Source organism: Triturus cristatus, chromosome 5_1 (assembly GCF_964204655.1).
Source record: "Triturus cristatus chromosome 5_1, aTriCri1.1, whole genome shotgun sequence".
Classification (NCBI taxonomy): domain Eukaryota; kingdom Metazoa; phylum Chordata; class Amphibia; order Caudata; family Salamandridae; genus Triturus; species Triturus cristatus.
This window is the reverse complement of record NC_140587.1, coordinates 717,867,128-717,892,803: the sequence shown is the minus strand read 5'-3', so window position 1 is coordinate 717,892,803 and position 25,676 is coordinate 717,867,128. Positions and strand designations below refer to the sequence as shown.

General features: G+C 47.6%; 1 protein-coding gene across 1 annotated transcript in view; it reads left to right on the top strand.

The window, feature by feature from the left end:
- The window catches only part of LOC146831408 (desmoglein-2-like), a 410,122-nt gene that overhangs the window by 633 nt on the left and 383,813 nt on the right, over positions 1-25,676 (top strand). The window lies entirely within an intron of this gene.

Genomic DNA, 25,676 nt, shown 5'->3' with positions numbered 1-25,676 from the left:
CTGTTTGTTTATGGTGTAAACACGATAATTAAATATATTAATGCATTTCAACCCTTCTCTTCAGAACTGCGTGTTGCTTCAGGCTAGTGGGTGTGTGGACTTGAACAGTTTTTCTGGAGGCCAGTCACACCTTTGTAACTGACAGTCACTCTTTCAATTGGGGATGGTTTGCAGAATTCCTCCTCTTCGGTTATGGCGCAGACTGGGAAAAAAAACGTTATTGAATCAGAAAGCTGTTTCTGTTGCGGCGGTTGGTAGGGCTATTTATTTGTGAGGTGTGGCCCAAGGGACAGAGGTGCTGATTTTGGAACAAGAGAACTAGGTTCGAGTCCTGACGTCTCCATAACACCTTGTGATTGTATGCAAATCGCTTAATCTACCTTGCCTAAAAGAAAATAAAGAAGAATTCGACCACGTATGTGTAATTCGGTGTCCATGTAAAGCGCTGTAAGTTCTTTTGTGTCAAGATCGCACTGTATAAAACTGAAAATAACTCTTGAATACCATTACTGCTTCTAGTTCAATGCGTTATTTTAATCGCCCTTTGCTTTCCAATTGGTAAGAATAATTTATCAACTTTTATACAAGAGCTGTGCTTACTGCGTAACATACAGTTTGTTATGATGCTCTTGCAAATTACTTTTTACTAAGCTACAGTTGAATGTGACCGAGATGCTTTTAGAATTCGACTTGGTCATCTCATACTTTGATAAACATGTTCTGTGCCTATGTTTACTATTTTGAATGCCTTTTGTGATGAGTTATTTGGTAAGCCAATGAAATATTGTTACATGCTTCAAACCTGCACGAAACTGTAAGTGTTTACAGAAGTTGAAGTGGTACGGGATCTGAGGGGCTTGACGTGCCCATACTTTTTTAATTTAAGAAAAACAGTGCCCCCAACTTTGTGTGAAAGACAGCCTTCCAAGACAGCAAAAGTGTAATACAGGGAACCTCCCAGTGAAACCGAGGGAGGGGCAGACATTAAACCAGACTTCCTGCCAAGGTACCTGCTTGTGTGAAAGAAATGTAAATGTACACAACTGGTTAATCTGCAAATGTAAAGGATGCTTGTAAGCCGGTATTGGCTTTAATTGATGGAATTCCTTAACGCTTCCTGATGATGACACAGATTTTTCAGTGGTTGCAAGGAAGTTACCAGCTGAGCAGTGAACTGTGCGCTTTTAAAGGACCGCCATAAAAAAATTGCACTAAGTACGCTCTAGGTTATTAAAATCTACATTTTGGAAGCACTTTATCTTCTTTTTGCAATTTTTTTTAGCAGCCTTTGATCTCCTGTGTGTAATGCAAGTTGAAAATAATGACTTGCATATTCATAGTGCTGTCTGTCACACTGTGACTTCATAGTACTAAACATACACACTATACTCAATATACACAAGTATTCTCCAGTGCAACAACCAGAATTCACTTATGTGGCTCCTTGTTACAGACACAGACCTTAACTAATAGGTTTCATGATGTACGATTATGCATTTCCCACTGATTAACTTAACTTGCATTTATTTTTCATTTAAGCTGGGCCTATTTTATATGTAGTTACCTGAAAGTGAAAGATATAGAAGAAAGTGACAGCATATATATGTTTTTTTTAGCCATGCCTTTGACCTCGCGGCTATACTCGCTCACTCACCCAGCCGATCCTTCTCGCACAGCATCACAGTTCCCATACTTTAACGTAATTCGAACACTGGTTTAATGTAAAAATACAAATGTACAGTAGGCTGTTTTCTGTCACTATTTCGTGTCCTATCCCCCTACTTCACACCACATTACAAGGTTGATTGGTCTGAACGGTAAACTACTCACCCCATGCTGTTCTGTATTTAGCATCTTGTAGTGGACATGCTACTACCACTGTACTAAATGTACCTTGTTAAGCCCTCCGCTGCTGCTTGGGTCTAGGGCTGCACTGCATGATTTACCCACAAATACATACATTTAACAATATCACATGATGAGTTGAACATTAGCCTTGGGTGAGTCACTGAAGGCTTAAATCTGGCTCCACCTCGGCTTGAGGCCCTGTGGGAATCTTGAGGCAATAGTGAACTGAGTCGAAGTTATAAGAGCAAAGGGTTGATAACTGCGTTAGCATGATGGGAAGAGGAAATGTGAAAAAGAATAACAGCAGGAGAAGCCATGAACGAGAGAGGTAGTTGGGTATGTGAAAGGGCTAAGTGGAGAGATGGAGGGTGGAGAAAGGGAGGGAGCAAAGAAAGTGGAGAAATAGATAAGAGAGTAAAAGACATGGAAAACTTAAGATGGCAAGAGAGAGGAAGTCAAAGCCAATAGAGTAAGAATGCGAGACAGAATTGTTATTGCCAGTTTGGCTTGTTTTGGCTCTTAAAGCCAAGATGTTTCACTGGTTTGGTTCTTTGCATTCATTCTGTAGCTTGGCCACCATTACTGAACATGCATTTGGTGGGATGGGCTATTGCCCAAGGTACATGGACTACATCTGGGAAACACTTAGACACTTGTGGGTTGTACTGAAGCTTCTCTATAGTTTTCAATACTGATGACTTCTCTTGCATGGTATGTAACTGCATTATAGATTTTTCAATTAACTGATACATTGTAAAGATTTCTAGTATTCTATATGGATTGGAAACTATAATGTGGTTGTTCTCCATTGAGAGGTTTCAAATGAAATCCTACGCAAAGGTAGCAAAGCTTTAGTTGCTGATGAGGCTGCTTTAAACCTTTAAACATCAAACTTTTTAGCATTGAAGTCTATCCCATTTACAGTTTTCTTGTTCATACACTGTTTTGAACATGCCATAGCATACTAATTTGATGCATTGTCTTTGACTGCCTTAGATCTCCTCTTTCACAACATCACACTAACAATGGCAAACATACTTGTATTCTGACACTCAACCTACCTCTCCCTTGCTTCCACAGTTAATATTCATTAAAAAAAACAAAATAATAAAAAACATGTAATGTCCTGCTGCTCACCCCAGCTGCCTTAGCAGCAAATCCTGGAAGATTATTTTTTTTCAATACCTGACATCGCCTCACCCTGCCTGGGCATTAGAGGCAAGTAAGGCAGGACATTCAAAGGGAGAGCTAAGCCAGTAGTATTGCTAGATTCGTTTGTTTGCAGGGCTTACACTGTTTCCATGTTATCGACCCGCACATGTACACTCAGTAACTATGCTGTGTATGACTATGATCTTATCACTAATGTAATATGAGGTCATTATTATACCATGACTGAAGTAATATGTAAGGCCATATGCAGTGCATGACAGGGACGTAAGGTATAGTTAGCTCAGTAAACTATAACTGGTGAATTTCAGAGGTGTTTTGTTATTCAATCATTAGTTTGAGCTTTTTTTACACCACCTTACTATAACGTCACCCCAACCATTGGTTTTATCACTGAACTTCATTTTTTCATATAAAAAAAAACTAAGAGAAGATGGGTAGGCTGTGTAAAATAGTGTTGGAAGGGGATGCTATATTTATGCAGATGTCTGTCTTTTCGTAGCCCCTTTTAAAATACATTATGCCTCAAATTATTAAAATCATCCCACACCTCCCCTCATATTTTTATCCCCGTGGTTTCATGCTTGCATCAATACCCCCAATGCTCATTTACTTCGGACTGCTCTTCATGCATTCAGGAGTACCTCACTTGTTTGTCTTGATTACAAAACGTTAGTACTCCAGCTGCTAATTAGAACTTTGTGGTAAAGCTGCAGTTGATCACTAGGAGGTTCACTGATAGGCTGCTGTTTGTCTGCTAAAAGTACATGTTTCAGTCTGTATGTTAGGCTGTTTTTCCCGACCTGGCTGATCAAGAAATTTGAGAACTCACAGAAGATGTCCTCATTTTAGCTTTCTAGAGCTCTAAGCTTAATTTCTGTAAGAACCCCTCATTTTGTTTATTTCAAAAGAAACTTCTTTAGGGTTTGCAGTTTTGGATCCATCAAGGTGGTTTCAGTTGTGCAACCCTCGTCATAAATATAGAATGTTAGCGCTCTTAGTGTGCATTAGAGCACTGTGGGAAACTGTAGTAGAACACTTGCAAGTCGACTGATAGTCTGCTGCTGCTGTTGGAAGTAATGGCAGATTTTATTCTCAAATGGCAGAGGAAGAGTTTTTGAACTTACAGTAAAAAGGCCTTCATTTTAGCTTATGGAACAGTCTCTTTAACCTCTATGAGAAAATCATGAGACAAAACAGTTTTCTCTCACATATGGTTCATGAAACCTCTGCATAAGATCAGCATTTTGTACAAGGAAAAATCACCTTTTGAACCAATCGCAATCCCTAAAATTAGTATGGTACCAACAGCAAATGATCATATTGTGAGAATCAGTTATCACCCTTTTATAGGTGCTCCTTTTTGCACCCTCAAAAACAGGCTTTCTTTAAATGCACTTGAATTGGGACCACGTCCTTGAGTTTTAAATTGGCTGCCACAGCATGTTGTCCATGTGGCTAGCCAGTCAAGGTGGAAGGATGCCCCCATGCCCCTTAGTGTTAGAATGTGTTCTTTCTACCTTCTTATATCTTTTTTTCCCATACATTTTCAGTACAGATGGACCATGTCCCTAAATCCCATAATGGCTGCTAAATATATTGTTCAGGCTGTGGCATGCCAATCTGGATTGATTAGTCTGCTTTAAAGGGGCCGGTCTGAACATCAACAATCCAGGTATAATTAACTTTTTAGCCAGTTTTTTTTAGCGCTGAGTACCTCTTAAAACATAATATTCTCAAATGGCTGAACAAATATACACCAAATAATGAAAAGCACACTTTGAGTTACAGTTCAACTTTCTGCCAAATTTAGTGTAATTCTATTTTTTCTTCATTGCATCCCAAAATTTCCCACAGGAATTAATGTGGGAAATCAATGCTTTGAGGACCCCCCACCCCTTTTTATGTCTCGCCTGGCGTTGGCAGCGTGCAGGCGCTGCTCTCGCCATGCGAGGGCCTTTTGTAATCAATACAGTTTCGGAAGGGGATTTGGAGCTCCGCCCCTCTTTTCCATTGGTTTGCGTCAGCGTTTGTTAAACGCTGGCGCGTGATTGGAAATTAGGCTTCTTTGTTCCCGACCTGTCCATTTTTCAGACGGCCCATCTGGACAGGCCGACGCCATCTTGGTTTTCCGTGACGAAGTTGCAACTGTGCCAATAGCATCGCGGCGCGGCGAGCTATCTCTTCACTACACAGATGTTCCGCATTCCAAGTTCTCCACTCCATTATTTCAGTTTAAGGAGCTGCATACGGTGTATCGCTCCTATCTAGCTTGTTTTTTTATTGTTTCCCACCTCGTGTTGTTTTTTTGCCCCTAATGCAAGCTGCTTCTAAACGGAAGGTTCGGCACGTGCGGCCAGTACACTAACTGTGCTGGTGCATGTAGGAGAGTAGGGTCTGCTTTCTATGTTCACCCCCACTTTTTGCTTTTGCTTTACTGGTTTTCGACTTAGATGTGGCTGTGGGCCTGCTAATCAGACCCACAGCCCTGCTGTTCTCTCTCTAAATTAATACTATGTGCTTTAGGTGCATAACCCATTTGGATAGGATCACCTTATTGGCCCCTGTACAGTGTACCCTAGGTACCCAGGGCATAGGTGTACCCTAGGCCTACCAGGGGCTGCAGCATGTATTATGCCACCCCTGGCCTGGCCTTCCATTTTGACACAACTGGCTGATCACTCAGCTGGGGCAAGGTCGTGTAATCACCCCTTGCTTAGGTGTAGTATTCCTATACCTAACTTACATATAGACACATGTGTACCTATCAGTCACTCCTATGGCAGGCCTTGACAATCCTGGAGGCAGAGTGCTTGGTAACATGTGAGATGGTGCTCTAGCATGAGCTGAGCCTGTCTGCAGCTTTCGGAACCTTGTCCTTATAGCTGTTCTATGATATAGCCTACCATATACTCTTAAAGTGCCTTATAATCTTAAACGGTTATGGTAACTATGGTTTGGCTTTATCGAAACATGTCGTGTAAGGTGTCTAACACTGTGGAATAATACCCCCATGCCATTTCTGGACATGGGGATATTATTCCCCCCTTCTAGAGGGAAAGACATGTTAAAATCATCCTTCAACTGTTAGCCTCTGACCAAAGCCTCAGCATCACAAAATGGATGCTGCTGCCACGACACAAGTCTGACCTCCTGCAGCTGGGAGTGATCCCAGCCAGGGAGGCCTGGACAATAGGTTTCCTGCTTGGGGAGGTGCTAGCACCTCCCCAGACAGCCTTTAGTGTATTGGGGCAGGGTGGGCTGAAAGGAATGAGACATGCCTGGGGCACACAAGGTGTTCCTTGCATAGTCCAGTTCAAACCGGCGCTGGGGCACTCCAGCCCCAGCTCTGGCGCGAAACTGGACAAAGGGAAGTGGGTGTAACCACCCCCTCCCAGGTCCCACCCATAAGGCGTGACCTAGCAGGTATCCCAGCCCCCCAGATTAGTATAAGAGTGGAAGTTGGGCCTCAAGACTTTAGATTATCCTGAACCTGCAAAACTGAACAGAAACTCTGGACCTTCGACATTCGACGAAAGAAGAAGACTGAAGAATCTCCCTTGTGGCCAAGGAGTGGCTACCCTGTGCAAACAGGCACCATCAAGAGACTACCCTTTGCTTTGTGAAACGTTCTACGAGGAACCGACTGCAGAGTCCGACCAGAGCCTTGACTTCCAGACTTCTCCGACCCTCATCCACATCTGCAGCAGAGCTGAGATCCGTGGAGGCGACGAGCGACGTGGGACCGGCTACCTGGAAAAAGTGGCTAGTAACTTACAGCGCAGCTTCTGAGGTACCCTCGAAGTTGTGCACCGGGGATTGAGAAGCCCCAACCCCAAGCAGCATCTGCACCGAAGATCAGCCCCCCACACTCCACGAGTCCTGCGTGGGGCCCTTCAGCATTTTCCTGCTTGCCGCGTCTGTCCGGTTGCTTGCCCGCTGGCTAGTGGCCTTCGTGACGACGCACCCTGAAATCTTCTGCGCTGGTTTGGCTCCTCCAGACTGGCTCCCGCTTCTCTGCAAAGAAGAAGCACCCCAGACCTTCCTGGTCTGCACCAGAAGCAAGTCCTTTGTTCTTCGTGGGTTCCGCTTGCCAAGGCTTGGTGAGTCCTAGTCCAACTTCGACGCCGCCGACAGCAAGAGCCTTCGTGGGACAGCTCGCCTCCTGGTCCTGGTCGTCCTCGACGCTTCCTGGTCCTCCTGGCTGCAGCGACAAGCTTCACCTTCACCTGCAATCTTCACGACATCACCTGGTTCCTTCCTGGTTCCACGTGGTCACTGGCTAGTGACCTTGACTCTGTCCCTTCTGCTTGCAGGTTTCTTCTCCTCTTGATCCCAGCCTTGGGATCCACCGGACACTCTCCCCTGACTGCCTGTCAGCATCTTTCTTCAGGCATCCATAGGAGTCGACGACGAAAACGACGCATCTTCACCCCTATGCACCCGCAGCCTGTGGGCTAGGTAACTTGGGTACTCCGGTGCTCATCAGGATAGTGACTATCCTAGTGTCTAGTTTTCAAGTCTCAACTTCCTAGCTACTCCGGAAGTGTCCTAAATCTACCGTTTTCTAAACTGTACTATTGCTATTGACTTTTACGCATTACGCGTGAGTGTTTCCACTCTGCACACGAATCCCGTGGGCCTCCCACTTCCTAACTAACGCTAGTGTAGTGTAGCCCCAGCGATTCCCTAGGCCTAGGCCTATTCTATTTCCGTGACAGTGGTTCTTATACCACTTACTTAGTATATGGTTTGCGTGGCCCCTAGGGCCTAACTGTATTACTTACCTGTGTGACTTAATGTATGCTTAAATAAGACTGTGTTGTACTTGCCTCTAATCTCATAAAGAGTGCTGATGGTTTGCTTAGAATAAATACACTTTATTTTATATATATATCTTTTTATATATATTATTTTTGGCTCTCGCGCATTTCATTGCAGCGCTTTCTCACTGCTTAGCTCTGGCTTTGTTTTTAAAATATCCCGTTTTCGCTATTTGGGTTTGTGGTTTTGTTAGCCCTTATTTACCCTGTTTTTAACTGTGCTGGCCTCGCTTACCTGCACGCAGTCACTCTCACTTGCATTGTAATTTGATTCCACCGCATTTCGCGGGTCCCTCGCCACTGTCTCGTTGGCGGCCATATTGGGTGAGGGGTGAGAGAGATCCTGGTCTAGTCCTCGTTTAGGAGGCTCCACCTGTATAACTAGCAGCCATGTCCTCGCGCAGCGTCATCGCGCAGCGTCATCGCCTGACTTCCGCCGGAGTTACGCCTGAGTTCAGCCCGTCTGCGCCCGTCCGCGCTGAGGACGTGCTGCAGGGCGGGCTGGACTCGGCGGATTGTAGCTCTTCATCTAATGCGGCGTATAGACACTACTCCATCTCGGAACTCCTGACCTACAGACCTATAGCGCAGCGATGCGCTCACCGCTTCTCTCCTGAAGGTATTTTGCATTCTCAGCGATGCCGGATCTGCAAGGTTTCCTTTTGCTGTCCTACCCCTACTATTACCAGATCCCATTCTTACTCTGGATGTTTGCCGGTTCTGCAGCTTAAAACTGGCTTCTTACTCAACGCTAGATCGTTGATTAAGCATAATGTTCTCTTTCATGAATTTGTAGTGGAAAGACAGCCTGACTGGGTTTTCATCACAGAGACTTGGGCTTCAGATACTTCTGGCCATGACCTACTGCTGGCCATCCCTGATGGCTACTCACTATTGAGGCAGGATAGACAACTGCGTAGAAGCGGAGGAATTGCTGTTCTTTTCAAATCTTCCTTATCATGCTCTGTTAAATCCATATCCTTGCCCGGGGATTGTTTTGAGGCACTATATTTTTGCATTCATTGCACTCCATCCGTCTCCTTTACTGGGATTCTTCTATATCGACCCCCCGGCCCTAGGGCCAGCTTTCCTTCTGATTTGCTCCGAATTTTGGAACCCTACTTTGGGAGAACGGATCTTTCCGTTTTGGGTGATTTCAACTTCCACCTTGAGGAAGTCAACTCTAAGGATACTTCAACACTACTAGAGTCACTTGGGGCTTGTGATTTGTCTCAACTGGTGAGCAGCCCCACTCATATAGCTGGCCATACCCTGGATGGGGTATTTTCTAGCGATCTTAGGCTATCTGTTGGACTGCCTCTGCCTCTGATTTGGACGGATCACTTTGCTGTTCCACTCAAATTCGAGTTTTCCTCCTTGTCCTCAGCTAAGCGTTTCAACTCTCGATTTATCCCTAGGAGAAATCTTAGAAATATCACGGATGATACTGTGGGCTCTCATATTGGGATATCAGAATCTTTTTCCTTGAAAGATGCTGATGAGGCAGCTCAAGAACTCACGGATTCTATCATCAAAGTAGTGGATGAGCTTGCTCCTACCTCCCTCCGATATGTAGCGCGACAGAAACCTACTGCACCCTGGTTCTCTGAACACTTGAGACTTCTGAGACAGAAATGTAGGCGTAGCGAGAGATGCTGGAGGAAGTCTTGGGACCCGAATGATCGTGAGACATATAAATCTGTTCTACGAGAATATAAACGGAGAGTTTTAGGTTAGAAGAAAGAATATTTTTCTAATCTTACGAGCTCCCTTACTTCATCTAGTGAACTTTTTAAAATTGCGGACTCACTCTGCTCTCTCCAACTCCCTGATCCTGTAGTCAGCTCCCAGGATCTTTGCAATAATATCTCTGACTTTTTCTTTAGGAAAATCTCGGATATACATGTTGCTTTGGAAGCCCAATGCCGCTCTCTAGACAAGGGCATTCCTCCCGCTATAGCTAAGCTGGACAGTTTGGATGAAGGACCTTCTAAATTTCTTAGGCAGTTTCCACTACTGTCGTTAGAAGGACTTAACCTTCTTCTTGACAAGATAAAATCTTCCTCCCCTATGGATCCGCTTCCGCTAAAATCATTGAAGGAATGCAGAAACAGCATTGTTCCGCTTATGCTGGGAGTTATGAACAGGGCCATCACTCAGGGTTTATTTCCTTCAATCTGGAAGAAGGCTATTGTAAAGCCTCTTCTAAAGAAACCCTCTTTAGATCCCGGCCTCCTTAAAAACTTTAGGCCCATCTCTTTGCTTCCTGCCTCTGCAAAAATATTGGAAGCTCATCTTAATCTCCATCTTTCCACTTTCCTTCAGACCAGTGAATATCTCGACTACACACAGCACGGATTTAGAAAACATCACAGCACTGAATCCGCACTTACTGTAGTAGTCGATACTATCCGTCGTAAAGTGGATGGCGGCCATACTACGATCTTGGTCCTCTTGGACCTTACAGCTGCATTCGATACCCTGTCTCCTGCCATTTTAACATCTCGGCTAAGGGAGGCGGGGATCACTGGGCAGGCTTTGGATCTTCTCAACTCCTTCCTTCTTGGGAGAGAACAGAGAGTGAAGCTCGGAGACTTTCTCTCCCCTGCAAAGTCATTGCAATGTGGGGTGCCACAGGGGTCGGCTCTTAGTCCGACCTTGTTTAATATCTATGTGGCCCCCCTTGCCCGACTAGTAAAATCTCAGGGGATGGAGGTGGTCTCCTATGCAGACGACACCCAGATCATGGTGTCTCTGGCTCATTCCTCCGCTCATACATCTGCCATTGGCTTTAGGTCTTGCATGCAACTTGTTGCAGACTGGATGATCATCAACTCACTAAAGCTAAATGGCGACAAAACGGAGGTTTTGATCTTTGGGAAAGACCATGATGTTTGGTCGAGTGATTGGTGGCCTACATCTCTTGGTGTTTGCCCCACCCCCTCCCAATCAGCCAGGAATCTGGGTGTGATCTTTGACACCTCACTCTCTATGATCCCTCAAGTGAATAGGACAATAGCTACATGTTGGGGGGTTATCAGGATCCTGAATAGGATCCGTGACTATCTCTCTCCCCAGGCACGCATGCAGGTTGCAGTTGCCCTTGTTGGCTCTAGGCTCGACTATTGTAACTCCCTGTATGTGGAGTCCAACAAGGGCCTTATACAGCGACTGCAAATCGTGCAGAATGCCGCTGCACGTTTTGTCCTAGCCCTTCCCTTGGCGTCCTCAGCCACGACGGCTAGAAAAAAGCTTCACTGGCTCCCTGTTCAGTACAGAATTTCATTCAAGGTTCTTTGTCTTGCTTACAGAGCCCTTATGGCTGGCTCTAACGATGCATTGGGATCTCTGCTGATTCGTTATATCCCTTCCAGATCACTTCGGTCGGCAGGGCTATCTCAATTGGTAGTGCCTCGTACAAGACTAGCCAGATGGGGAGCGAGAGCTTTTTCTGTAGTCGCCCCCAAGCTCTGGAACGCTCTTCCAATTGAGGTTAAAACCCTTCCCTCAATTGACTTGTTTAAAAAGGCTCTGAAGACGTGGTTTTTCACTATGGCTTATCAATGAGATACTGCTGGTTCTGATCTGCGAGTTGTAGTATTTTGATTTAGGCGCCTTGACGCCCATTGGGCTAAGTTGCGCGTGATAAAATCTATTTCATTCATTCATTCATATCTGTTGTGGTGTCCTTTCATTTGGTATTCAAGGGATTATATATGGTATCACAGCTGGCTTCACATGCCATTCAGAGTTTAGCCTAAGACTGCTCTTGTCCATGCTACCACTAGGATAGCTGGTCTATAAGGTTGACTTTACAACCAATCACCATAAGGGTATTTGGACTGATATAAGGTGTACACTATAACTAGTGACATCATACATCAGGCCAACTTCTCACAGTGCACAAATAACATTACAATAAGTGTTTTAGTGTCCGCTTGGTTACAGAAGATAGGTGTCACTGTAGCGCTTCAGCACGTACATTGTGCATAGGTTGTGAAAAATGGCGAGAATGTGGCTTTGCGGGCACAGTTGCCGCCTTCGGAACTCTGTTCTAGTCTTGGCTTGGGCGTAACTTTCTGTGATTCTGGGCAAATCATTTCATCTCCCTTTGTTAAAAATGAATGTACAATTAAAAACCTCATCAGCTTATTCCGTCATTGCAGCGAGGTAATGAAACGGAGCGATGATGGGTCCGCAACTATGAAGGAGATCAACATGTCCCTGGGTACGTTCAGTCTATAGAATGTGACTTGTCTTCAAAAGTTTACGGCCTCACCTGGACTGTGAAAGAATGGCCCTGCCCAAATGCTGAAGACGCTGTGAGCTCTAAAAGTCCTCATGGAGTGTGCCAGTTTTTCTCCTCACCTTGTCATGATGTATTGGATCGTTTGCGTGTCTCGTGGCAGCAGGAACTGCCCTGGGTATGCAAGTTCCCACTATAAATAGATAGCACAACGTGCCGGGTGGGCTGCATCGTGTGCGGGTGCCATGTTTCGGGGTGTGTGGTGGGATCTTAAACCACAGCAAACCAAATGCTATAACTAATACATCCCAACCATTCATTTTAACATGGAGTGTGCACAAATTAAAATCGGGGTTTTGGTTAACACAGTTTCAGCATGTTACTAAATGAGGTAGAGAAGAATGCGTGTTTGGGATAAAATCTGTTTTCACCCACGTTAGTGAATTAAACGGTAAATTATGTAGTTCCAAAAAGGGACTTCAATACTGAATATTAACATTTTTATAGCATCACTCTAGCTGGATCCGGTATTCAAGAGATTAACTAAGGGCATTTGCATGAAAGAGAGAGTTTGATGTGATAAAATAAATAGGCTGCATTTTTAAGACAAGCTTTGAAAATGCAATAGGTCTCGCCTTTGATTAAGTTAAAGCCATTTGCTTTGCTAATAGTATTGTATAGCAAAGCAAATGGCTTTAACTTAATGAAAGGCGAGACCTATTGCATTTTTAATGCTTGTTGTTTTTGTTTTTGGTCCAAGCCTACCAGACACCTGGCTAAATACATTTTGGGGACGTTGGGAAATCTTCCCTAGGTATGCTTTACCAACCGTTGCTTACCAGTAGCTTAAAGGTTTGTGACTCACATTTTCTGGCTTTCAACTTGCTGGCTTTGTTTTTTAGGCTGCCAGAGTGAGTTCGTCCCTCCCAAGGAGCAAAGCCTTTTCACACTACCTCCCCTTGTATTCTTCCACGAGTGCTCCTTTCTGCAAACAGGCCTGTAAATCTTGTTCTTATCTTGTCACGTTTGCCTTGCATTCAAAGATAGAGGGCAAACGTCAGGATCCGTCTTTCTTGGGAGCTTGGAGTTGACTCTTCTTTCTTTGACTTCAAAGTGAGAGGATTTATGGAACCTTCTTGCTGGATACCAGGGGTAGGAAAGGGTGTTTTTCTAGCACACCACAACCATTAAAAGAACTGTGCAAGTATTTGTAAACTGTAGTTTCATTAGATAAACTGTATGTCTGTGCAAGTGTATTGGTCATTTTCAATTGAAGGGCAACATGCATACTCCACTGCATGCCACTCAAATCTATTACTCTCCATTGTACACTGCTAAATTCTATGCATCTGCACTCTACGTCACTATACTCTACGACAATGCACTCTACAGCAGTCCACCCAGCCCTACACCACTGATCTCTTCTCTGCAGCTCTCTACTCTGCACCATGCCACTTCACTCTGCACCATGCCACTTCACTCTGCACCACGCCACTTCACTCTGCACCACGCCACTTCACTCTGCACCATGCCACTGCCCTCTCTGCCACTCTACTCACACACATCTGTTGCACTCCACTGCACTTTACGCCACTCTGCACCACTGTACTCTATGGCACTGTACTCTGCAACACTGCACTCTTTACTGTGCATCACTTCGCCCAATGGCACTATATTCTACTTTGCATACGTTCTAAGCCACTGCACTCTATACCACTCTACTCTGCGCCACTGCACTCTACTGTGCAATACCCTGTGCCACTACATTCTACGACAATGCACTGTATGCATCCGAATTCTATGCTGTTGCACTCTCCACCACTGCAGTCAGGGCCACTAGAATTTTGTGGCACGGGAGCGCTAAATTATGCAGCATAATGCAGCACAATTTGTGATAGTATTGTTGCAGGGATTCTGCTCATGCACAGAACTATGCGCAGGAAACCAGGACCTCAGTGAATTGCGTTGTACCAAAAACTCACCTCAGTACCCAGAACCCCTATCCGACTAGCATCAGTGTCTCATTCGTTCTCCGTATCATCTCAAAGCTACCAATGATTAGACAACCCAGAACAAGCGACTTACAGTACTCTCAGGAATGGTGGGAATCAGAAACACCTGTTCGTTATTATTCTGATATCAGTCCACAACAAGAGTACTCAGAGACACAGTAAAGTTTAAAATGTTTATTTTATAAACTACGTGTCCTAAGATGCAGTACTTTGGCTAACATAAGCAGACAAATGATTAAAAATAAAACCATCAGCATTGTTACAATACCATAGAAAATGAAGGGAGAAACCATATTACAAATGATAGTGGAATACAACCACCCTCCCTTCGCTAGTAAGCTAGTATTATTAGACTAATAGAAGGTCTCTAGGTTTGAATGGGGAACCCCATACCGTAAGTAACAGCTTAGGTGAATCACATCACAGGATCAGCTTTGCTCTGTGTCTGGAAAAGTTCTTCTCCAGAATGTGTATCTCATGCATGCAAACTGCAATATCAAAGGTGCTGGAGTTTCAGATATTTGCAGCTGTGTGTGTGTTATGGCTAGAGCGTGGGCCGATCAACCTGAATTCAAAAACATACATTCTTTGTTGGCCCTGACTGTTTCTGCACACAATGTTCAGACCAAGGTCACGGTGCACGTCTAGGGATGTGAACAACAGACCGTTCTCATGTGAAGAAAAAGCAAGCAGTTTTCATATAATTACATCTATCTACAGTGTCGTGTGCAAAAGTGGCAAGATGGCGTTTTAATGTCTAAGACGCTTATGCTAACATAGCAATGTGTGTACCTCTAGTTCCGCCTCCACTACAGTATTACTTCATTATTTTGTAATTTCCACAGAATTGGTTTCACCTCATTAATACAAGTTTAACATCCAAATAAAGCAAAAATGGGAAAAAAATGTAAGTAGTCAACCTTTGTAAAGGGGCCTTCCTCTGTGCAGCAACACGCGTCGCTGCATTTTTAGTAACTTTTGAACCAGTTGAGCTAGAAACAAAATTGTTTGTTAAAATCTACAGATTCTGCAGCAGATGGTGGATTATGTGCCAAATGTGGTAAAGCCTATCTTTATGTGAAAAATTTCACACCCGCACAAAAGCATACTTCCAGTGGCCCTACCTATGGTCACTCTATGCCAGTCGGCTCCACTCAATTCTATGTCACGCCAATACAAAATACTCTATGGCACTCTACTCAAGTCCTTGCCATTCCACTATATGGCACTACACGCTACTCTTTGCCACTTCACACTGTGATACTCTATGCCACTAACTTTTAGCCATGCTGAACAGCAGCCAGTATGGTGAACAAAATGACTAAAATGTATTTGCAAAGCCAATAGTTCTTGCATAAGCAAGACCGCTTTACTATGCCAATGCTTGTTTTTTCTTGCTCCCTTACTAAATGGATTGCCCTGAAACTTTCCAGCAATGGTCTGAGGTGGGTGAACTGGTTTGGAAAGTTAAATGCAGGTTTACGAAATGGCAGCATAATTATCAGCATAGCAAAAGAAAAGTTCTTCCTATGAAAATTCTGACCTAACTATAACTACACAGTGATGATCACTATTCTGTGCTTGATTGCCCTTAAGCAGCAAGGTCAGTGGTCGGAGTAGCCGCGCCAAAGATGTGACTAAATAGAACAAAATATTCTATAACTATTTTGCTATTTTTTTTCAATTTCAGGTAACCGCATATAAACCAGATCAGTGCATAGTGTTAAAGGGATGTGGGAGCTCGTTTTTTAGGGTCAAGCCTGCATTAGCATGCTCTCGCTTGTGAGACACTATTGTTTGCAAAAAGGGCTTGAAGCCCTCCTGATGCTTATCATTTGTTGCTTTCAGTTTTGCTGTTCTTTGCAGCCTCCTAATTGGCCAATGCAGAGCAAACCTCGCTTCTGTCCCATGCTGTAGAGCACGGATCAAGCACAGATTTATTACTTAATAAGTGCCCGTCTGCTGCTCCCAAATTGATTGAGGTCCTACTTTTGTCTCTCTCCCACTCGCCCTACCTGATGCTCCGTACATTGCGCTTTTTTAGGTCTCGCCTTCGCAGCACGCATGCGCTGCATAGGAGACCTTTAGCCGTCGTGCATCTCTTTTTCAAAGCACATACTTGTGCTTGTGGTGGCATACGCCTTGCGGGAGTGCACAGAGGTGCACCACAAGCACGAGTATGTGCTTTGAAAAAGAGCAGACTGCTCTCTCTAGCGCGCGCGCACACCACTCGCGGGTGCACCCCCCGCCTTTCTCTCCCGCTGCACGCTTTTTTTTTAAAACCTTCAGCGTGAGGCGCGTGCGCTTGTTTTTCCTCGCCATTAGTGTATGTAATTTGTGTTGGCTGGCACAAAGCCAGGACGCTGCCTCAAGACATTGAGCAGTAGTTGATAGTTCTTGTACAGAGCACTTCAACTTTGGCCATTAGGATTGCATGCAGAAATAGATGGACTGAAATCTGGATTACAGACGTGAATTTATGGAATTGTAAGTGTTCGTTCAACCAATTTTTATTCACCGCAAATGTTATTAAGATGGTCAGTTTTGTTTCACCCAACACGTTTTTGCAAGTTGAAAAGACACAATTGTTGCAATTAGCCATTATTTGCATAGTGTCCTTTTAGTAGGGACTTTATATTGTTACATTTCAAAGCACTCTTCTGTTAACTCGCGCGTGTTCTCCACAAGACATTTCTGTTGTTTATGCATACATGGAGTTCAGTTAGCACACATTCATTTTCACACCAGCACTACCGCTGTCTCTTGGGACCTTTTTATGATCAAAAAACTCTACTTACCTTCCCATCATTCCTCCGCTTCCTTACTTCAATTAGGCAATGAGAAGCAGGTTCCCAGAAGTATCCACACACAGTAGCGCCTCCTGGCTCATTAGGTCGATGGCTACCAAACTACACAGCAGTATGGATGCAAAGACATAATGAAAGCTTAATGCATTCCGCCCGTTGCTTACCACTGTCATTTTATTTCGGAACTCATATCCTTGCTTTCATTGGTGCGCGGCCAATGCTTGTTTTTATTTCCTTTTAGCGCGCGTGCCTCCTCGCTCGCACCTCTGCCCGTCTTTGCTACCGTCCTTCCAGCGCCTGTCACTCCGTCTGAGCACACTCGCTGAGAGTAATGGGCATCCGCTTTTAAGCAAAGCTTGTTTTATTTGCCGATTGCTTTGGTGTTAAAATATAAAAGAACATTGTCATTGCATATGTGGCAACATGCTCCATGATTTGTATCTTCTTGTCCCATAATTTTGCCATTCTTGCCACACTGTTTTTTAAGTGCTGCAAAGTTTGTGTGGGGCCCTTATCACACTTTTGGGCACACTCAAAAGGGGGATGTTATGGAGAAAAGTTACCATCCCCCAACTAATTTCTGGACGTGGTCGCCTATCGCCACCTGCAGGACAAAACTATAATTTGTGTGCTGTAATCACATGTAATCGCCACAAGAAAGATCTAAATGGCGTCTGATGATAGGGTTGAACGTGTGATTTTAAGGAGTTCTGCCTACAAAAGGTATTTCCTGTTATTGTTTCCAAACATCCGCTCTTCATTCTTCCCTGGTTTATGTCACCCTTCCATGTTCCGTTCCTTCTTACATGTTCACTCCCTCGCTTTCTAACACTCTTCTCCGTCGCCACCGTGTTTCTTAATTTCCAGCCTGTCGTTCCCCTTTCTCATTTTCTATCCTGCTCTCTGTCACCATCTCTCTTCCCCCTTAGACCTACCATCCTATATTCTCTGTATCATCCCTTTCTTTATTGGGGTATCTTCTTTTTCTTTGATGCTCTCCCGAAGTGTTTTCTGTCTCTGTCGACCCAACCTACCGCTCTTTCACACACTCGCATAAAGCGCCTTTTCTCACCCTCTCCTGCTCCCTTGACATCTTTCTCTCCCCTCTTAGACCACTTGTTATCGCTGGTCTTTTTCATTCCAGACTCTCTTCCCTTGCTCACGGGCTCTCCCCACTTTTCCTCCCCTCACTCTCCCAGAATCTCTGCTCCATATGTGAACGAGCCAGGACATCATACATGATCTCACTAGCTCCTCCTTTTCTCATTGCTTTCCCTATCTTCTCAACCTCCGCTCTCTTCATACTTTGCCCCGTCTCCACCTTTTGTCTTTTTCATTCCAGTTTCCCGCCACTCCGTCCCCCTCTACATCTCCTGCTCCTCACTCTTCTGAACCTGTCTTCTCCCTGGTCCCGTTTCTACTTTGTGCTTTCTTCGCCTCCTTTTCTCCCTCACTTCACCATCTTCTCGGACCCTCATCTTCTCCTCTTTCCCTTTCCTATTTTTATATCTGCATTGTCCTTTTCCATCACTCACTCCCTTACGTTGTCGCCTACCTCTCTCCCACTTTATATGTCTGACCGCTCCTTTCGTCACACCTTTCTTCCCCTTTATAGCCCATCTCTTTATCCCGCCAGTCTTTCATATTCTTCCATATTTTTCCTTTTTTACATTACCATCTCGTGCTCCCATCATTCCCCCTTCATAAATTCCTTATTGTCTTGCACACTCTCCAGCCTTCTCTGCCCTTACCAATCCCACCTTTCATCTCTCTTCCCACCTCGCCATGACACTTCTCGCCCACCTACTCCATCTTCAATGACGTCACTTCATTTCAAGAACCTTTGATGTTCCTAAACACACCTTTCCCTCAGCCCACTCCCTCACCCAACCCCCCTCACTCTCCACACTCTTACTTCACTTCCTGTCACTCTCTCCCGCTCCTTCTCGCCTTCCTCTGACTCTCCATCTGTCTTGTTCTCTGCCTGCCCCGCCCTCTTTAGCCTCTCTTCAACAGTCAAAGCCTTCTCTTTCTCCCCCCCCCTCTCTCGCTCTTGAACCCCCACTCCCCCAGCCCTTCTCACTCAAACAGATATCTAAGCCTCAGAAATCCATTTCTGGGGAACCTTGGTGAATTGTAATTGCATTTATATAACACTTACTACCCCTGAGACGAGGTGCTGAAGCGCTTTACACTGGGTAGCATGCGGCTGCCGAATCCAAGGTTAGTGACTAGACATGTTATTGGTTGTTGGGATTAGTTTAGTGACTCAAGCAACATTCCATGAATTCACTAGAATTTCCTCGGGGTAGATGAAATAAATAACAGTTGGGTGTTAACATTAGTGGGGTGGGGGAGTGGTTGAGGTATGTGAGTTGATGTATATGTTTATTGGGATTCTTCATGCTGATGTTTGGTGGGATTAATAAAATACAGATGAATGCAGAGGTTTTGAAACCTTTCCATGTTACAAGCAATAGGCAGTTCTCCGGCTCAGCATCCTTGTCCTAGGCTCATCGCAGCCCTGGGCCCTTTGTGCAGCAAACCACTCACTGGTGGTGTTTGAAGACCTAAACCTTTCCATCAAATAGAAAACAAGCATTGGCATAGCCAATAGGTCTCGCCTTTGGTTCCTTATAAGTGTTTAGCCATGCAACAGTTGATGTTGTTGCCCCAAGGATATTGTGCTGCATAACTAAATACTTATAAGGTCCCAAAAGCGAGACCTATTGGCTATGCCAGTGCTTGTTTCTAATTGCATGCCTTTCAAGTTTCCAAATGGGAGAATGGGCTTTTAACAGAAGAGGTGCCTGTAGGTATGCTGCCCTGGATGGACATACAGCCTCCATTTATTGTTGCGAGTGTGGTGTTCATGCCCATACGCCTAATAACTCCACTTATTCAGCACTGAAATTAGTAACTGTGGCATTAACCAGGAAGAATATAGGTAAATAAGACTTGACATGGAATCTTTATACATGGATATTCTGTAAGCGGATGCCAAGCAGGGTGGGCTCAAGACCTACAGCAGAAAGTCACCAAAGACGAGATTGTCAAAAGAATAGAGATGCCATCTCAGCTATCTCTCTGAGTCCAAGGATAAGGGTGTCTGACGTCAAAGGCAACTCAGCTGGAGATTTACACTAAGCAACCCAACTCCACAGAGGAGGGAATATAGAGTGTTTGCCTTGTCACTTCACAAGCTTGTTAAGGATGAAACAGATTGACTTCAGCTCCCTAACAAAGCCTTGTATAATTTAAAAGAAAAAAAGAAAATGTGTGTAATACCAGGGGAACCAGAAGAAAAGGCAAGTCATGTAGCATGCCTTGATTATAATCATGGAAAGAAGCATGTTTCTTCAATATGTAATTTATATTGCCGTAGAGTATATATGTATAATTAATTGAATATCACCAAATTACATAGCACATGAACCTGAATGAATTGTTTTAGGAATGTTTTTGTGTCACTTAATGATATCATCATCTCACTCGGTTGCATTCATTGTATCCGCATCCAAACCATGAAGCCCTGCAAGGTCAAAATTATGGCTATGAGTTCACTTTGAGTTGTCTGCCCCCCTGAACTATTTCCAAGAACTAAAACATGTGACTGGGAGGTTACACAAGGATCACTGCAACAACCTATGTTATATGCATAAGATCAAGCTGGGCACTGCACCTCAATATTTGAGTGCCTTAGCCCATTCATATCTTCCAACACGCCTGCTTCGATCCTCTTCTCAGGCCAAGTTTCTTGTTCCCAGGTTCAAACTGACACGTATGGGTGGCCGGTCCTTCTCTTATCTGTCCCCCTCATTGTGGAATTCGCTACCCGTGCCACTCGGCACGAAACCAGTTATAAAAATTTCCAGAAGGGCCTAAAAACTTTTTAACCAGTAGATGTTGGGGCGTGGCCTGATGGCATGGCCAGCTAGTCGCATCTCTGCGGAGCTCCTGCCCCGTATGAAAAACTCCGATAGTAATCCTGGCAAACTTATTATAATTCTCGATGCAGTGGAAGTCGGGGCCCCCCCTGCCCCGAGGGTCCCTGATTGGGGGTGAGGAGGTGGTCCACAGTGGGGGAAATCGCCTCTGAAATCCTGGAGACGCTCCGGCCTACCGGGATGCAAGATGGCCGCGCCGACCCGTGTCTGGGGATCGAGGACCTCTCAGTGAGCCATCCCTCACAGGCCCCGAGGCGGAGACCCGCGTAGGGGTCCCGCACGGAACCACGATCCCTGCCGCAGTGAGTGGGGGCCTGTTGGTGGCAAACCCGGAGGTGGGTGACGGTGGTGGATCCCCGGGCCCCTTGAAGTGGTGAGACCCGGACGGGCGCGCATGCCCGGTGCAGAAAGTACTCAGAGACTGGCCCACCCGATATCCTGCGGAGCCCCACTGAGAGTCGGATCCGCCCCCCGGGCCTCTGGTTACGCGGCGGTGCCTGCAATGCAGCCCCCGGAGACGGAGGAAAACTAACGCGAGCAGGAGGAGGCGGAGCCTCGCGGGCCGGCGGGGACATCTACGCGGGGCTGCGGCTCTGCGGCCTGCCTGGTGGTTGGCCTGGAAACCGCGTGGGGACTGCCTGGGGGCCCGGCTGTGAGCCTTAGATATCTGAGGGCTGCGTCTTGCGCCCGTCTGTGGGGGTCGCGTGCCCGGTGACCGACTTGTCCCCCGGAAGCTGGCATTCCTGAACAGTGAGGCCGGAGATAAGCCCGGATAGCAGAAAAAAGGCGAGGCGAGGCCACCTCCACCCCAGCGGGGGAATTGGAAGCCGGATTGGACGACGCCGTGGGGGCTGAGCGGTGGTGCATAGTGCCGGAGGCCAGGGGTTGCACCCCAGGAGGTGAGGGGTCCCCCCCTCGAGTGACGTGTACAGGGTTCGGACCCGGGGTACCCTACTAGACCAGCCCGCTGTGGCTGGGGAACAGAAGCGGAAGGCCTGGTAACATCTCCGAGCGAAGGTCGGGTGGCCTGCTTGGCGTGGACGACACTGAATCCCCAGTGGGGAGGTGGATTGTTGGAGGGACACCCCTTCCCGGGTTCGTCTAAACGGAGGGGACACAGCGTCATCCCTTGCGACGGCCTTGCGGACGATGGGGAAGGACCGTCCCCTGAGATGCGCCCAGACGAATAAAATTGTGCAATACACGGTCCCGGGGCCGACAACGACGGATCGCCTTCGTGCGGATATGGAGCAAGGGGCCCATCAAGATTCGGCCGCTCGAGATAAAGAAGATATATTGGCAGCGATTCGAGACTCCAGGGTGGCATTGGAAACCTAAATGGATGGGATGGCCATGGACATTAATCACCTACGCCTGGATCTCAGGAAGGTGACAGACAGGGTCACCACTACGGAGGGAGACCTGAGTACTCTGCAGTCAGAGGTTAGACAGTTGCGGGAGACGGTCACGGCACTCCAGGATCATACGGCCCGACTAGAGGACAGGGCGGAAGACGCTGAAGGACGCTCTCGGCGGAACAATCTCCGCTTTATGGGATTTCCTGAAAAGGCGGAGGGGCCGGCAGCTGACCTCTTTTTGGTAGACTGGATTGGCAGAGCGTTCCCCCAGCTGAGGCTCTCCAAGATGTTTGCGGTGGAAAAGGCACATAGATCGCTGGGGCCACCACCAAAACCGGGCTCCCCGCCAAGAGCCTTGATTGCCCGGCTGTTCAACTTCAGAGATCGGGACATGATTTTGCAGCATATTCGTACCAAAGGCCCACCTCGGTTTGAAGGCCAAGACATTCACATTTACCCCGACTATACTAAAAAGGTGCAAGACCTGCAAAAGACGGATGCGAAACCATAATATTAAATATAGCATATGTTCCCCGCTAGGCTCTGGATACAGTACGCAGATGGTACCCCGTCGGAGGCAGCAGATTGGATGGATTCGCTGGGACTGGCCGGTCTGGACCAAAGCAAGGATGGCAAGAGCAGAGACGCCGGAGTAATCGACAGAGGAACCAGCAACGTAGTGAAGAAGGGCGACGACGACGAGACCGAGAGCGGGCGGACGAGGGACGTATTGTGGTGGGACCAGATGGCACGCTTCGTACGGCGAGAGTGGTGATCCCGACGCAGAACCAGTTTTCCCCACTCTGTCTGGTGCAGGAAACACAGTCGGATCTGGAGGGTGCCACCGGCCCGGAGGTGGTAGGCTCTGGAAATGGGTGAGGGAAGACCCTGCTGCTGAGACTGAGTGATGGACCATCAGAGACACTGTGAGTACCGGGTTTGGCCCGCTGGGCGCTTGACTTTACTGTGAGACGCTGGTGCCCGGGCATTGCGCCCTCTAAACTTGAGGGAGGGGGGGGGGAATTAATAATTGTTGGAGGAGAATACACTAGTTCGCCTACATGCTGGTTAGGTTTGCCGGCTGTGGAGTGCCGAGGCGGCCTGGCTAGACCTTGGTTAGGCAGGGCAGCACGGTGCCAGGCAGTCGGCTGATTCACAGAGGCAAAGGAGGGAGGGAGGTTTCAACGGACTTGGGGGTGTAAGTGTGGTAATTGTTCTAATACGCTAATAGGGGTTTTCTGTGGGAGGGTGGAGCTTTGGGGCGGGGTCGGAGTCCTCAAACCAGGAATGGCTGTGAGAATGACGGGCTACCGCCTGTGGGTGGGGGGAGTTGGGTTTTTCAGTTGGGGGTTTGTTGGGGTTGCTGCCGGGGTACCCTACTAGACCAGCCCGCTGTGGCTGGGGAACAGAAGCGGAAGGCCTGGTAAAAAGGTCTGGTCTATGTTGGCATACAGGGGATCGACGATTTACTCCTCGGGCGGGGGCACACTATGATATTAATGGGGGTTCTACGCACCGCAGGCGCGGGGGACGGAGATAGCAACAATTGTTCATTCATGGCGGGGGATAAACAGAATTTCAAACTGATTACTTGGAACGTTCGGGGGCTCAATAACAGGGTGAAATGGATCCGGGTGGCATCATACCTCAGGCGGTATGGGGTCAGTATAGCTCTACTCCAGGAAACCCACCTATGGGGAGACTTAAATTCGTCCAATGAAGGTGGAGGGGTCAGTTTTTTGCTACATCTTCCCTGGGGTGGGGGGGGGGGGGGGGGGGTTGCCCGGGGAGCGCTAATATGGGTGGCGCCAGGAGTCCCCTTTCAGGCTGGGAGGTTTGTAGTGGTGAAGGGGACCCTAGATGGGCGCAGTATCTGCCTGGTGGGCAGGGCGCAGCCGCTATTCCCCGCCGCCTGCTGTGGAGACGTCCACCCGGCCTGTTGGCTTTCGCTGGCTGCACCCCAGCCGTAGGGACCCCCCACCAGAGTCCAGGCACCCAGCAGTGGGTCTAGGATGTGACCGGCTTCTGTCCACTGTGCGTTCGATTCGCCTCTTCAGTATTGCAACAACCCAGCCTTCATTGCCCCCTCAGGGAAGCCAGGCGTCAGCGTTCAGTGCCAACCCGGCTAGCATAAGTAGTCATCCACTCACCACCAGCAGTCGGTCCCCGCTCGTTGTGGTCACCCAGCACCGTGGCAGCGCCGGGTCCCTTCCGGATACCTTCACCCCCACCGGTTCGTATCCAACAGCCTGGTTCGGGCCACCGGGGCAGAGGAGCCGAGGATCGTCCCCACCGATCGGGACTAGCGTGCCAATCGCGCCGGATTCGCCGTCAGTCTCTCCATAGCGGGACCTCCAGCCTCCGGGAAAGACCCCTGCAACGTGCCGTTCAGGTAACGTCAGAGTAGCAGACTGGTCACTCTTCTCCCGGCAGGGCCCTAGCAGCAGCCTTCAATGTTCAGTGTTCGTCCCCCCCCAAAGCGGCCGGGCGCCCGTCTGCACCTACCGGGCCTCCTCTGGGGACATCCGCATGGACCAAGCTTTCAGCACCTCCAGGAGCGGCCAATAGCAACTAGTTGGACCCCGTTCACGTTCGCCCTCCCTCCGCCTTCGGTACTACAACCTAAGTACCGGGCCCCGAGCGCCGCTCCGGCGCCTCCTCACTCTCGCCACCATCAGCCCCGGGGGTCCCCTGGAGTCTCAGGGTCACCCGGGATGCCGCAGGAGAAAGCGGAACAGGCTTCCGGCGCGCCGGAGGCTTCCGGCCCCAAACCGCCGCTCACTGGCAAAACCAGGCCGCAGCCGCGGCCTCGAGTAGTCTTTATGCGCAGTGCAGTCCAGGGGCCCCCTCCAGTCCCCCTCCTTCTGGCTCTGTATCAACAGCTTCAATCGGTACCACAGGGGGTCACCACTATCACCTCTTCAGCTTGCAGGCAAGTCTTAGTAAGTTAATGGCGATCTACCATAAAGCACCTCCCCAGCTAGGCTTCACTGCATGCTGTGGTCAAATAGGCCAGGGGGCTCTGTTTGCTCCCCCTGGACGCTGGCCATCGTTAGGCTGCTCCGCAGATCGCACACAGTTAGCGAGGCCGCCTCGGGTCTCCACACCCGTGTCTTCAAGGTATCGCACTTTCATTCACAGCGGGGGCCACCGCAGCATCTACCTGGCCCCCCGTCACCCACGGACTGCCAGGGACGGTCTCCTCTGTCACCGCAGGGTTCCGGCGAGGCTAGCTCCGACCAGGAGCTCCACCAGTGCATCGCCCAAGGCCCCCGTCACTGTAGGCCTCAGCCGCGGTCCCGCGCGGTGCCCGATCGGCACAGCACCGCACTCCCGCGGGCAGGGTCACTTGCGAGGCCGTGGTCTTCGGAGCTCCCGTGGGGCAACGTCGCCGATCCAGCTCAAAATTATACGGGCAGCAGCCGAGCACCACAGATGTATTACGGCGGCATCAGGGCAGGAATT